The sequence below is a fragment of the Balaenoptera musculus genome, chromosome 9, assembly GCF_009873245.2.
Source record: "Balaenoptera musculus isolate JJ_BM4_2016_0621 chromosome 9, mBalMus1.pri.v3, whole genome shotgun sequence".
Lineage (NCBI taxonomy): Eukaryota > Metazoa > Chordata > Mammalia > Artiodactyla > Balaenopteridae > Balaenoptera > Balaenoptera musculus.
This window is the reverse complement of record NC_045793.1, coordinates 47,816,763-47,829,003: the sequence shown is the minus strand read 5'-3', so window position 1 is coordinate 47,829,003 and position 12,241 is coordinate 47,816,763. Positions and strand designations below refer to the sequence as shown.

Sequence of the window (12,241 nt, the reverse complement as noted above, 5' to 3'; positions counted from 1 at the left end):
AATACTGAAATCACTTGCTTTCAGCAAATTACAAGAGATTTATTTTAGTTGTTAAGATCCCTGGGACCTCTTCCCACCACAATTCAGTTCATTTATAACCATTTAGAAATGCATAGCGGGGAAATTATAATGATCAAAGTGTGTGTGTGTGCATATATATATACACACACACATTGTGTATATATATATATATAATATATATTATATATAAATATATTATATTAATATATTTAATATATTAATAACATATAGTTATAAAGCAGAAACTAACACACCATTGCAAAGCAATTATACTCCAATAAAGATGTTAAAGAAAATAACATGTAATATAATATATATAATATATATAAATATATAAAATTCTGATTTCACTGAGTTGGGATTAAATCAGTCCATTCCTCCCACTGCATAATTAGGACTGCTTTAAAACTATGTAATTACAAACCTCAACTGCCAGTTGTGCATTGCACTCATATATATATAACATATAAATTATATATATATAATATATATATAATTTATATATATAATATCTACATTATATATATAATTATTATATATATTATATATTTATAATGTGGATAATGACAGGCAAGAACTTGATTGGAGCTCCTGAATTTGTTATATATAGTTTTTGGTTTCTCTTAAATTAGTAATTTATAACAAAACATGTTGATTGTCCAAAGAGATTTAACAAAGAAACGTGATGAAAACGGCTAAAATGGATTTAAATTAGTGAATCAAGCTTGGATACCAGCAAAATCATAGAGTTTACCATTTGATACATGCGCTTCCACATACTAAAGGCTTACTCCAAAGGAAATTGTTTACGTGGGGATTATGAACACCTTAGTTTCTTAAAAGAGAGTTTGTGAGGGTTTTTTTTTTTTTAAATCATGAAAAGGTTTTTTTTGTTTTGTATTCAGAACTGGGAAATATGTGACTGAAGTCTCATCAGGGTGAGCTTTCTGGATGAGGAAGACTTCACATCAATTTTAAGTGGGCCTACCTACCATCTCTAGACTCTGATGAAGAAGAGGGAGTCGGGATCTTGGACTCAGAGGAGCGGTTCGTGGTAAGGGAGGGGATTGTGGGCTGACCAGCAGTGGGAGTGAATAGAGCAGACGCTGTCAAATCAGGCTTTGGAACACCTTCATAGTATTTTAATTTTTGTAGAAGGTAATCAAAATTAGAGTGGATAACTACCCAAAATACTTCTCCCCTCCCAGGAAGACCAACAGATTAGATCTGTACCCATTTATAAAAGTAAGCCAGCCATTGCATACTTTTAAAATCTTATACTAACTCTTTCATCCAGTTTTATTGTTTTAAAGAATTTTTTTTTTCTTAAAAATTCCTTTAGATTCACAAAACATTGGCATTTTCCTGGGTTCTGTCTAGTTTTGGATCCCGTCCAAGTCTATAATTGCTGCAGATAATCAATAGCAGACATATAGCAGTGGAACTTATTAACATGACATCTTTCCCCACTGTTCTGAAAGAATTTAAAACCATGCTAATGGCAGTTATGACAATGAATGCAATGCACGATTGGCAGTTGAGGTTTGTAATTACATAGTTTTAAAGCAGTCCTAATTATGCAGTGGGAGGAATGCACTGACTTAATCCCAACTCAGTGAAATCAGAAACCAAGAAAAATTGGTGGGATAAAAGGATCATGAGTAAGATGAGATAATTTGACAAAGTGTCTTGCTGGGATTTATGTGCTCTGCAGATGATTAATTACATTCCCATAACATATATACAGATTTTGAAAATGTTTGAACCTCAAGATATTTTATAGTAAATAAAAGGAAAATGTTGAATTAAATTTGGAGTTAATTAGGTTGGAGACTTTTGTTTTCTTAAAATCCCTCACAAATGAAATTTCACTCACAAATTTGGAAATGATTAAAGAAATTCTTATGCCACGCTTCCAAATTATGTGAAAAAGGGACAAAAATCTAGCAGCGTGTTTCCTCAATATTTTCATAACCATGATAATTATACACACAGGGTGGGTTTTACCTCAGTGACTGTCCTTGCAGTCGGTGGCTGAGCAGTAACTCATATTACAGGTCACCTGAACGTCCCTTTGTGTTCGTGCTTCTGTTGTTCATCCCATTCTGATTTGCATTTCAAGAGCAGAGACCCTATTTTGTATACAGTTAGGACATTCCGCTTCATATAACACTGGGAAATATTTTTTTTCTGCTTTGAAATGTAATGCAAACTCAGAACGCTGATCTTGCCGAGTCCTTAGAAGGGAACTATAAACCTAATGAACAGTAGCATGGGCTGAAGCTTTGTCAGAAATAGTTCCTCTCATGGGATACACAGAAGAAAATTTGGGTGGCTTGAAATAAATAAATAATAAAAGTGGGCAGAAAGTGGGCACCTTTCAAATAAAAGGTGAACTGGAAAGGAATAAGGGGGAAAATAGGGCACTAATATCCAGTGATCACAAGGCACCTTTTATGAGAAAAAGAGATAGAGAATATTATTTTTCCTTAGTTGAGAAGTATCAGCCAGACTAGAAACAAACACTAAAAAAAGCTAGCGTGATAGAGATGTAGGGGTAACTGATCTTTAAAAACTCTTATTTTATTTGCAGAGCATCTTATGATAATTACCCAGAAATGTAAGAGATTCTTTCTTGGGATAAGCATGAGTTTATCTCCATGGCAAGTAGAGGGTGGGACCAGAGATATTTTATACCCTTGGGTGTCAACATAACCAGTACCTTAGGCTAGAAACAAGTGTGCAGCCCAGGGTACACTGTCACTGACAAGCTGGCTGTCCCATCACAGCTTTGTTCTTCTCACCTGTTTCCTGTACCCTCGGCCCCATTCTCACCTCGCCTCTGAGCAATTGCCCATGCGTCCCCATCAGGCTCATAGACGTGGAAGAGGGGCCACCCGGAGGGAGGCACAGGGCCCTTCCCCAGCCTCCTGCAGGCACAGTGTATTAACAACCACTTTGTCAAAAGATGGCCCTGTACATCTGGAACATGGGATGAATAGCATTCGTGGCGAGAGAAGATTATCATTAAGGAGATAAATTGTGAGGAAACCGCACAGGTCTTGCCCTGGCAGAGGATAGTTGACCACTGTATAGAAGTGGTAGTAGCTAAAGATCACGATAAGTAAGACTGACAGAGGATATCAGCGATCCTTCCAGGTATTCAAAACAAGGAATTCAGCCATTCTTCCAAACCAAATTGTGCTGCGGATGACAAAGTGATGGACGCGAAACTGTCATGTCAGAATTGTTGACATAACCTCGTGCAATAAAAAGATGGAGTATCTTTATCTCTGACATGTATAACAAGACTGTTTACCCACGAGACAAAAATTTCCGGCCCTTAAATTAGAAAGGTTCATGTTGAAGAAGATGAAGGTTCCTACCCCTGAAAGGAGTTGCTGACTCACCTGCCAGTAAGTGGGGAATACGGGACCCATCTAGGACCTCCCTGTGCTTTTTCTGAAGGGATATTCCTTGAGTTACAAGTACCCTGGATTATTAATCTTTTTCTCGTGCCAGTCATCAAGCATATCCTACAAAGATGGCAGCAAAGAGCTCCTGCAAAGTTTTCCAAGACACCTGGTCATAATTCTCTCTCTCCCTTGCTCCTAGATGAGTCTTAGATGATCTGGGTGTTGGTTTGCTCTTCTGTAAAATGATGGGATGGAGTCTATATTCCCACTTTAAAACTCTCTCTTAGGAATTTGCTATTTTGAACAACGGGCTGTAAAAGCTAATTCACAGAGTGATCATTGTTTACTATAAAACACAAAGGCACCAACTGTCCAGTACTGATGGTCAGGTGGGAAGTTGGGAGGGAGGTAGAGAAGCATAAATTGCAATAAAGCTACCACATTATCATATGGTGCTGTCACCACACTGTCATCTGGCCCAATAATCAGGGTAATTCTGCTGTATAGGAGCATGGAGCCTCATTATTCATGCTTAGAATCAAATTGCAGCGAGGCTATATAATTATATACATATTATTCAAAAAGTGTGTTTTCACAACTATAATCTCAGTTCCTCATAACTAGCCCCCAAGGGCCCCAAATCCTGCCAATCTACCTGATTCTCTACTCTTGTTTAAACTCATCTTTTTCCATTCTCATTGGTGTTGTCCTTGGTCAAGAATTCATCCCCTCTAGGCCAGGGGCCTGGAAACAATCATTTTTTAACTCTTCTCTACACTGTCTTTAAAACTGTGAAGGATAAGGTCAAACTCCTTCACTACGGCTGCCACCCCTATCCAGCCATTCCATATTACTGACAATTCCCGAGAGTACCTTGCCATGCCTGCAGGCTTCTGTCTGTCCTGTTGCCTCTGCTTGGAATATTCTTTCTCCACTACCTGCCTGGCAAAGCCTCAATCAACCGTTAACATTCAAGAGTCTCTTCCCACGCGACTGTCATGGTCCTCCTTCACTCTGTTGGGAAACACCTATGAATAGTACATTCAAGCGCATGTTACCACTCCCACTGACCATATTATATGCATGTGATCACATGTCTCACTGCCCTTTTAGTCGAGGAGCTCAGGGAAATTCCAAGGGCAATGTTCATTCTTCATGCCCCGTCATGAACTCCTGGCTAATCTACAAGGGCATGGGCCCTCCATGCTGTACTTGCATGTAGTTCTTGGTAGGGCCATAATCTTTTCTCCTCTAGGAAAGCAGGTTGTGTCTGGCTGATAGAAAAATTTCAGAGGGTTGTGAATCAGTCAGAGTCTGATCAGGAGAGAGAAACCACGCAGTAATTTGAACAGGGAGCATTTACTATACAGAACTATTACTTGTGATACGGATTGCAGTGAGAAGGGATTGCCTGGTAAGAAGTAACAGGAACCCAAAAGAACACAGGAATAATATAAGGTGCAACTACGACCCCGGAGCTGAGATTAAGCACTCAAAGGAGACCCCCTCGTCGCTCCAAACCCCTGCACCTTGTTGGAAAGGGCATGGCTAAGACACACTTGTAGGCAGAGAAATCACACCAGTGAAACTTGTTGGAAATCCACCTACCAGAACTGGTTTTTGTGTGCCAATGGGCACTAAAGCACTAATCACTAAATTCTTTGAACAGCATTGGTAAAAATACAGGAAATATCGCTGTGTTAATACAGTATGGGAGGAAACTGGTGTTTCTGTAGGCTGGGCTACATTCATTTCAAGAGGGCAATTGCTTGCCTATAAAGTGCCTGTGAGAGTGAGAAAAGGGGGTTACTTCCTCTGGGTGGGCTTCAGCCCCCGCCACACACTCCTGTAGCAGGAACCCTTGTCCAGTAAACAACCTACACAGCCTTATACAGCAGCTGCAAGTCCATGAATAGATGGAACTATGCCCTGAAGGTGATGGGCTTTGGTAAAGGACAGACTGGCCTGCCTGAAAGGAAGCCCAGGCTCTAGACCCATTTTTCTAACTGGTAGTTGTGTGGTCTCAGGCAAATCACTTAACTGCTCTGGGCTTTCATTTTCTCACCTGTAAAACAAGAAGTTCAGACACTTCAAGTTCAAAAATTCTGTTATTATAGTGTCTATTAAGAGAAGCAGTGTCTACCTTTATATTCAAAACAGACCAGATCTCCAATTGCATGCAATAAATTTTACAGTAGGATTGTGGTCAACATCATGTCCCTCACCATTGACATGATATTTTTCTGGGCTGTGATCAGATCTCCCAATACCAGCTCTTCCAGCTAACTTGAAATTTCCTCCTTTGCATATATATTATTTTTATATATTATAAATATATATATTATAAATAGCCATACAACGCCTACTCTTCCACTAAGTCTTAACTGTGACATTGGTTGCTTCACTAAGAGCCTCCAAGATAGAGTTAGATGTCCTCGTCTGTGTCCCTGCAGCGGACACACAGACTCCTGCCGCAGCCCGTCCCACGGACAGTATTGTTACTGTCTCTACCACCAGATGGTAAACTCTTAAAGGGGAGGGACTCTAATTTATGCTGGCTCTGCTGTGGCCAGCGCAGCGCCTAGCACGTAGTACTCATTAAATATTTGTTGAGTGAATGAGGACTTAAATTTCTTGCAGGAGAAGTGAAGTAATATAGTAGTTAAGACAGAGGGTTCTAAAGTCAGATGAGTTAGATTTAAATCCTGGCTTTTCCATTTACTGTCTGTGAACCTATTTGAGTTATACAACCTGCCATGCTTTAATTTTTGTTGTTGTTATTTGTTAGTTTTGTTTCGTTTGTGTTTGTGTTGTTTTTTTTGGTCCCGATATTGAGATATAATTGACATATAACATTGTATTAGTTTAAGGTGGACAACATAATGGTTGGATAGATTTATATATTGTGAATTGGTTACCACAGTAACTCTAGTTAACATCCACCATCGCACAGTTACAATTTTTTTTCCTGTGATGAGAACTTGTAAGATCTACTCTTTTAGCAACTTCCAAATATACAATGTGATATTGTTAACTGCAGTCGCCATGCTGTACATTACATCCCCAGAACTTACTCATCTTACAACTGGAAGTTTGTACCTTTCGACCACCTTCACCCATTTCCCCCACCCGCTCTGGCAACCACCAGTCTGTTCTCTGTTTCTATTCAGTTTGTTTTAGATTCCACATATAAGTGAGATCATACAGTATTTGTCTTTGTCTGATTTATTTTACTTTAATTTCTTTATCTTCAAGAATAATTGTACCCAGTTCACTCATTTGCTATGAAGGCTGCATGGGATGTATACAGAACTGACCTCCTTAGTAAACTCTTAATAAACATTAGCCTTATTATTATCACCAATATTCAATTCTACTCATGTAACATTTATGGAAGGAAGTGAGAAGGTAAAGTGTGTCTTGCCCCAGGCTCTACATAACTTTAAAGAAGACCCTGGAGCAGTTTAGAAATTCAGAGCCTTTCCTCTAATTTTATAAATCCAAGACAGCTCAGACCAACTCACTCTGACAGCTTATCATAATCTGAAATAGTGGTCACCTTTAGAATTGTTTACATATTAGAAGGAGAAGAGTCACAGATGTAAGGTCCCTTTCTTGTCTGGAAAGAGCACGTGTTCTCACTATTCACCTACAGTCTTATTGTTACAATCTTCAAAGTTAGGATTTTCTTTTTGCTAATTTTTTTTTCCTTTTCCTGTTACTAATGCAAATTTATCACGAATCCTTTAGAAAATACTTAATAAAATTTTTTATCATAAGCCCACTACCCAGAGTCAGCACTTCTGAGTGTATTTTCTTCCAGTAATTTTTTAATGGATGTCTTATAGGTGTGAGTTTATGTGTGTGTTTAAAAACCCTGAGACAAAGCTTTACTTTTAATTTTTCCCCATTTGCACCCACTTACTATCATTGACCCATATTCTTAAGTCAGAATAGTACAGCCAGGTGAAGGATGGTGGGGAACACGGGGTTATACCACTGACCTAGAATGATTGCGCCATGATGGTTACTATGTCCCTTTTGAGACCGACCCTAAGAAGCCTCTCTGCAGTCCTTAACCCTGTTGACCGGTCTCCTACTTGCAACGTTCCTATTAACATCTATGACTCAACCTGCTCCTGAGTTTCCTCCCCCTCTCTTGCTGTTCTTCCTTCAGTGCTCTTAATCGCTCAAACCAGAACACTGGAAGTCATTCTTGGTTCCTCATTCTTCCTAAATCACTGGCTCTCTTCATTGAATTGATCAGTCTGTTCTGTATTTTTAATAAACTCTTTCAAATCTGTCCACCTCTCTCCACTTCCCCTGCCACAAACAGAATCTAAGGCACCAGTTTCTCTCCCCTGGCCCAGCCCAGCAGCCTGCTCTCTGGTCCTTTGTATCCACTCCTGCCCCCACTATAATCTGTTCCCCAACCCACCACTGAACTGAACTTTGTAAAAAGTTAGATTTCAAAAATTTTTAACATAGAAAGCTAATCCAGTATCTCCTTCCCCTGGTTAACACTCTCTGATGTATGATGAGACAGTATCCTCCAGATAAAATCCTAAACCAATAAACGTGCTTTAAGCACCCCACTGGGTCCAACCTCTGCCCACTCCTCCATGTCTCTCTCCCTGCCATCCCTTCAAACACCCTCTATTCCAGCCAAAGCAGGCTCCAGGTCTCGCAATATGTTCTCCCCTCTGCCTTGGAGGTCAGGTTTTTCCAAGGTCCCAAGAGCTTGATGAACCTCTTTAGATAGACCCTTTCTTTGCAGACTTTCAGTGCTTTTGAGGACATTTCTGCTGCTTGAGCAGCCACATGGAATGGAACTGGAGTGGAGTCATCTACCTTCTCCAGCTCAGGTTTCCTTGTGAATAAATGCAAATACCACTTCATGGTGTTTTGCTTGAACTAAGCACACATAAAAGCATATCTCTCAGAGATAAACTGCATAGCCCAGAGGAAGCCCTCAGTAATATCAGCTGTTTTTATTCTAGTTCCTGAGTGATGGGTTGAGATTGGCCTGAAGGAATTATTTCAGCGGTTTCCTTTAAACCCTGTCTGGAATGTGAAGGCTCCACTCCTTGGGGAATGCCAAGAGGCATTTTGGAAAACTGTGGTCATGTTCTTGTTTCAAAAACTCAAGGGCAGTTGGACATCTAGGAGGTGGAGAAAAAGAAAGAACCTCAGGTCCAAGATGACAAAAAAAAGAGAATCGGATTCCGTGCTGTCATCTATATGTTTAAGAACATACCCTGAATCTGGGATTATATGATGAATGCATTTTAAGGTGTTGCCAGATCCCCCAAAAAGGGAAGTAAAATTGGGAAGAAGAGGCGATTAGCTTAGTAGGGAAATGCAATGGTAAGTTTCAGGAATGCCTGGGGGATGGCTTAGGGTTGTGGAGACACCACATTGTCAACAATAAAATCTCTAAAGCCCTGGGAGTGACCATCCTCCCTGCATTTCTGATCCTAGAGACGGTGAAGGACGAGGAAGCAGCTTCATCCCCATGATTCACATGCTTTCCTCTAGATGTCCACTGCTGTATTACTGCAGGTGGGGACATGGGACAACTTTTACAGATGGTGGAAATCCAAGGCAGCCTTAGGTAGCTCACTGTCAGTTCCGTGGAATATGTCAACACCTATGAGCCTTGACAGACCACTCTTTGCAGGAAATCTCTCTCAGTCTGAGTTTGCAGAAGGGTATGTTTTGATTGGAGGCAGCCGCTCACATCTTCACCCTTGGACATATTCTAAGTTTCTTTTACACTGAAGCCAATTCTCAGGAATTAGATGGAGAGATTGAGGCAGAGGGAGCACAGGGGGAGTAGGAGATGTAGCCTAGTGAGGGTCCCAAGAGGCATGAGTTTTGAAAGAAAGTTCCCTGTCAGCCCCCTGCTGATTGTAATGAGAACGAGGGGGCTATAGATGCCCCTGACCCTGGTATAGCCAAGGCTACAGGCACTAGGAATTTTTTGGAGGGAAGAAGGTAGTTCTTTCCAGTCTACAGGGGCACAGAGCTATGGCTTTTCAGGAATGAAGGGTAGAATTTTGCCCATTGCCCCTTTTAATTGTTGGGACAGTTAGCTGTCTTATTTTTGTAATGTAATATTTAATTTGGGGGCTAGGTAACTTTAGTGCAAATCAACAAGTATTTATTGAGTACATAGTACAAGGGCCTTGGGACAAAAAATAAAGTAGATACCAATATTTTTAGTCCTTCATATACTTTATAAATTTAAACCCTGACTGTGTCCCTCATTTATTTTGTATTGATTTATCGATTTATTGAAAAAATATTTATTGAGTTCATTCATTCTTGTATTTATTCAGTGTGCCTATTAGGTACCAGGCAGTGAACTAAACTGCAGATGCAGAAGAAAGTAAGATCTTAATCTATACCTACTTATAATCTTACTGCAATACAGTGTAATACAAGCAATAATAGTTTGGAGACAGGCGTTGGATCATTCAGGAACCATTCAAGATGTTTTGATGAGTTAATTACATCTCAGGTATTGTGAGTGACCTGAAGGTGTTAAACATGCTCCCAACCCCGGGGGCAAATCACCCCCCCTGCTTCTGGACCAACACACCTGCCTACTTAAGCCAATACATAGGAGAGACTGCCAGCAGAGTGTGACGTTCTGCCTCTTAACTCCTCAAGTTTGCAGATTTCCAGAGGCTGAAGCTGCCTTCGCTGGGAGGGGGGATCTCCCTGAAGGTCCTAGAGTCATGCCAAAACTGGGGTTTTACTCTTCAGCAAGACCTCTTCCTTTATCCTCTCAACCCTTTTGACTTCTCAAGGTACACAGATCCACTTCCCAGGAACCACTATGTCTCCATTGCAGTCAGAGCGCCATGTCTATTCTCACCAATGAAAGAATGATGAAATATGCTATGCTGTGTAATTTAACCTGTTCGCAGTTGGAGCAGAAGCACCAGCTTGCCAGGCTATCCGTTCTGACAGAATAGCCTCTCTTTATCACAACTGTCAGTAGGATTTCTGCTTGTAGCTCTGCGCAAGGACAGGAGATGATCAGGGAGATGATCAGGGCAAAGGCTTGTGAACCTGGACACAGTCTTTAGGACTCATGGGCAGGTCTTTCGATGAGAAAAGAGTCCAATGCTGTAGCCACAGATATTCCTTCCTGGCGGGCTGCCTCTTTGACTCAGCAGCCTCGTTTTTCCCTTGGTCTCCCAGGGAGGTGGTGAGTATGGATGACTAAATTCACTAAATCCGACCTGATTTGCATCCTTCTTTTCTACTATTCATCCAGCCATCAAACTTCCTGTTCCTGAACTCACTGAGTGGGATACTCATTCAAATACTTATTTTCAGGCTTTTCTAGCTATGAAAATGCAGTCTTGCCTTCCTAAACCATGCTACTTCTCTGGTTAATTATAAAAATTATAGGACTTCAAAAAGGACAAAAATAAATAAATACACAAAAATTTTTATAAAAGAATTATAGGACTTCATTCATTAGGCAGCGACTTTTACTAACTCCCTGGGAACAGTGTACTACCCAGACACATCTTTACAACCACATCACCTGGTAGTTAAGAAATAGGCACGGGCTTCCCTGGTGGCGCAGTGGTTGAGAATCTGCCTGCCAATGCAGAGAATACGGGTTCGAGCCCTGGTCTGGGAAGATCCCACATGCCGCGGAGCAACTGAGCCCGTGAGCCACAATTACTGAGCCTGCGCGTCTGGAGCCTGTGCTCCGCAACAAGAGAGGCCGCGATAGTGAGAGGCCCGCGCACCGCGATGAAGAATGGCCCCCACTTGCCACAACTAGAGAAAGCCCTCGCACAGAAACAAAGACCCAACACAGCCATAAAAATAAATAAATAAATAAACCCAAAGTTAAAAAAAAAAAAAAAAAGAAAAGAAATAGGCACAACTGCTACAAAGCGAGACAGGCTGCATACCATAGTTAACATTGCTATAGGGCTTTATGATTAAGGAAGTGCCTTCATATCCGTAATTTCATGTGATCCATACAAAAACTATGTGTGGCAGATGCTTTAGATTATTATTGCTATATCCATGCCCCTTTGATAGGGGACTTTGCGGCTCCTCCCATCAAGATGTGGAGTCTATTTCCTAACGCTTTGTCTTTGGGCTCATTTCTAGTGTCTTGCTTTGGCCAATGGAATGTGGTAGAAGTGATATTTTGCCAACTCCAATTGTATTAGTCCGCTCAGGCTGTTATAACACCACAGACTGGGTGGCTTAACCAACAGAAATTTATTTGCTCACAGTTCTGGAGGATAGAAGTTCAAGATCAAGGTACCATCAGGGTTGGTGTCTGGTGAGACCTCTCTTCCTGGCTTGTAGAACTTCTCACCTTAACCCCACATGGCCTTTCCTCTGTGCTTGTGCAAAGAGAGAGAGATCTCTGGCGTCTCTTCCTCTTCTTATAAGGACACGTCCTGTTAGATTAAGACCCCACCTTTATGACTTCATTTAACCTTTATTACTTCCTTATAGGTCTTGCCCCCAGATACAGTCACACTGGGGATTGGGGCTTCAACATATGAATTTGGGGGGGGGGACACAATTTGGTCCATAGCACCAAATCTAGGCCCCAAGGGGCCTTATGAGCTTTGACTCTCTCTCAGAAGCTGTCTCCAACTTAAGACAAGTCCAGGCTAGTCAACTGGAGAAGAGACCTCAAGGAGCAGAGATAAGCTGTCTCCCTGAGGCTACCTGAGACCAGCTGGCTTGGCTGCTCACTGCAGAAGCAGGAGAGAGCCTAGATGAAACCAGAGCTACCCAATTAAGCCAGG

General features: G+C 41.1%; 1 long non-coding RNA gene across 1 annotated transcript in view; it reads right to left on the bottom strand.

Annotated features, from left to right (window-relative positions):
- LOC118900667 overlaps positions 1-12,241 on the bottom strand; it is a 154,104-nt gene that overhangs the window by 43,803 nt on the left and 98,060 nt on the right. The gene's annotated exons all lie outside the window — the stretch shown is intronic.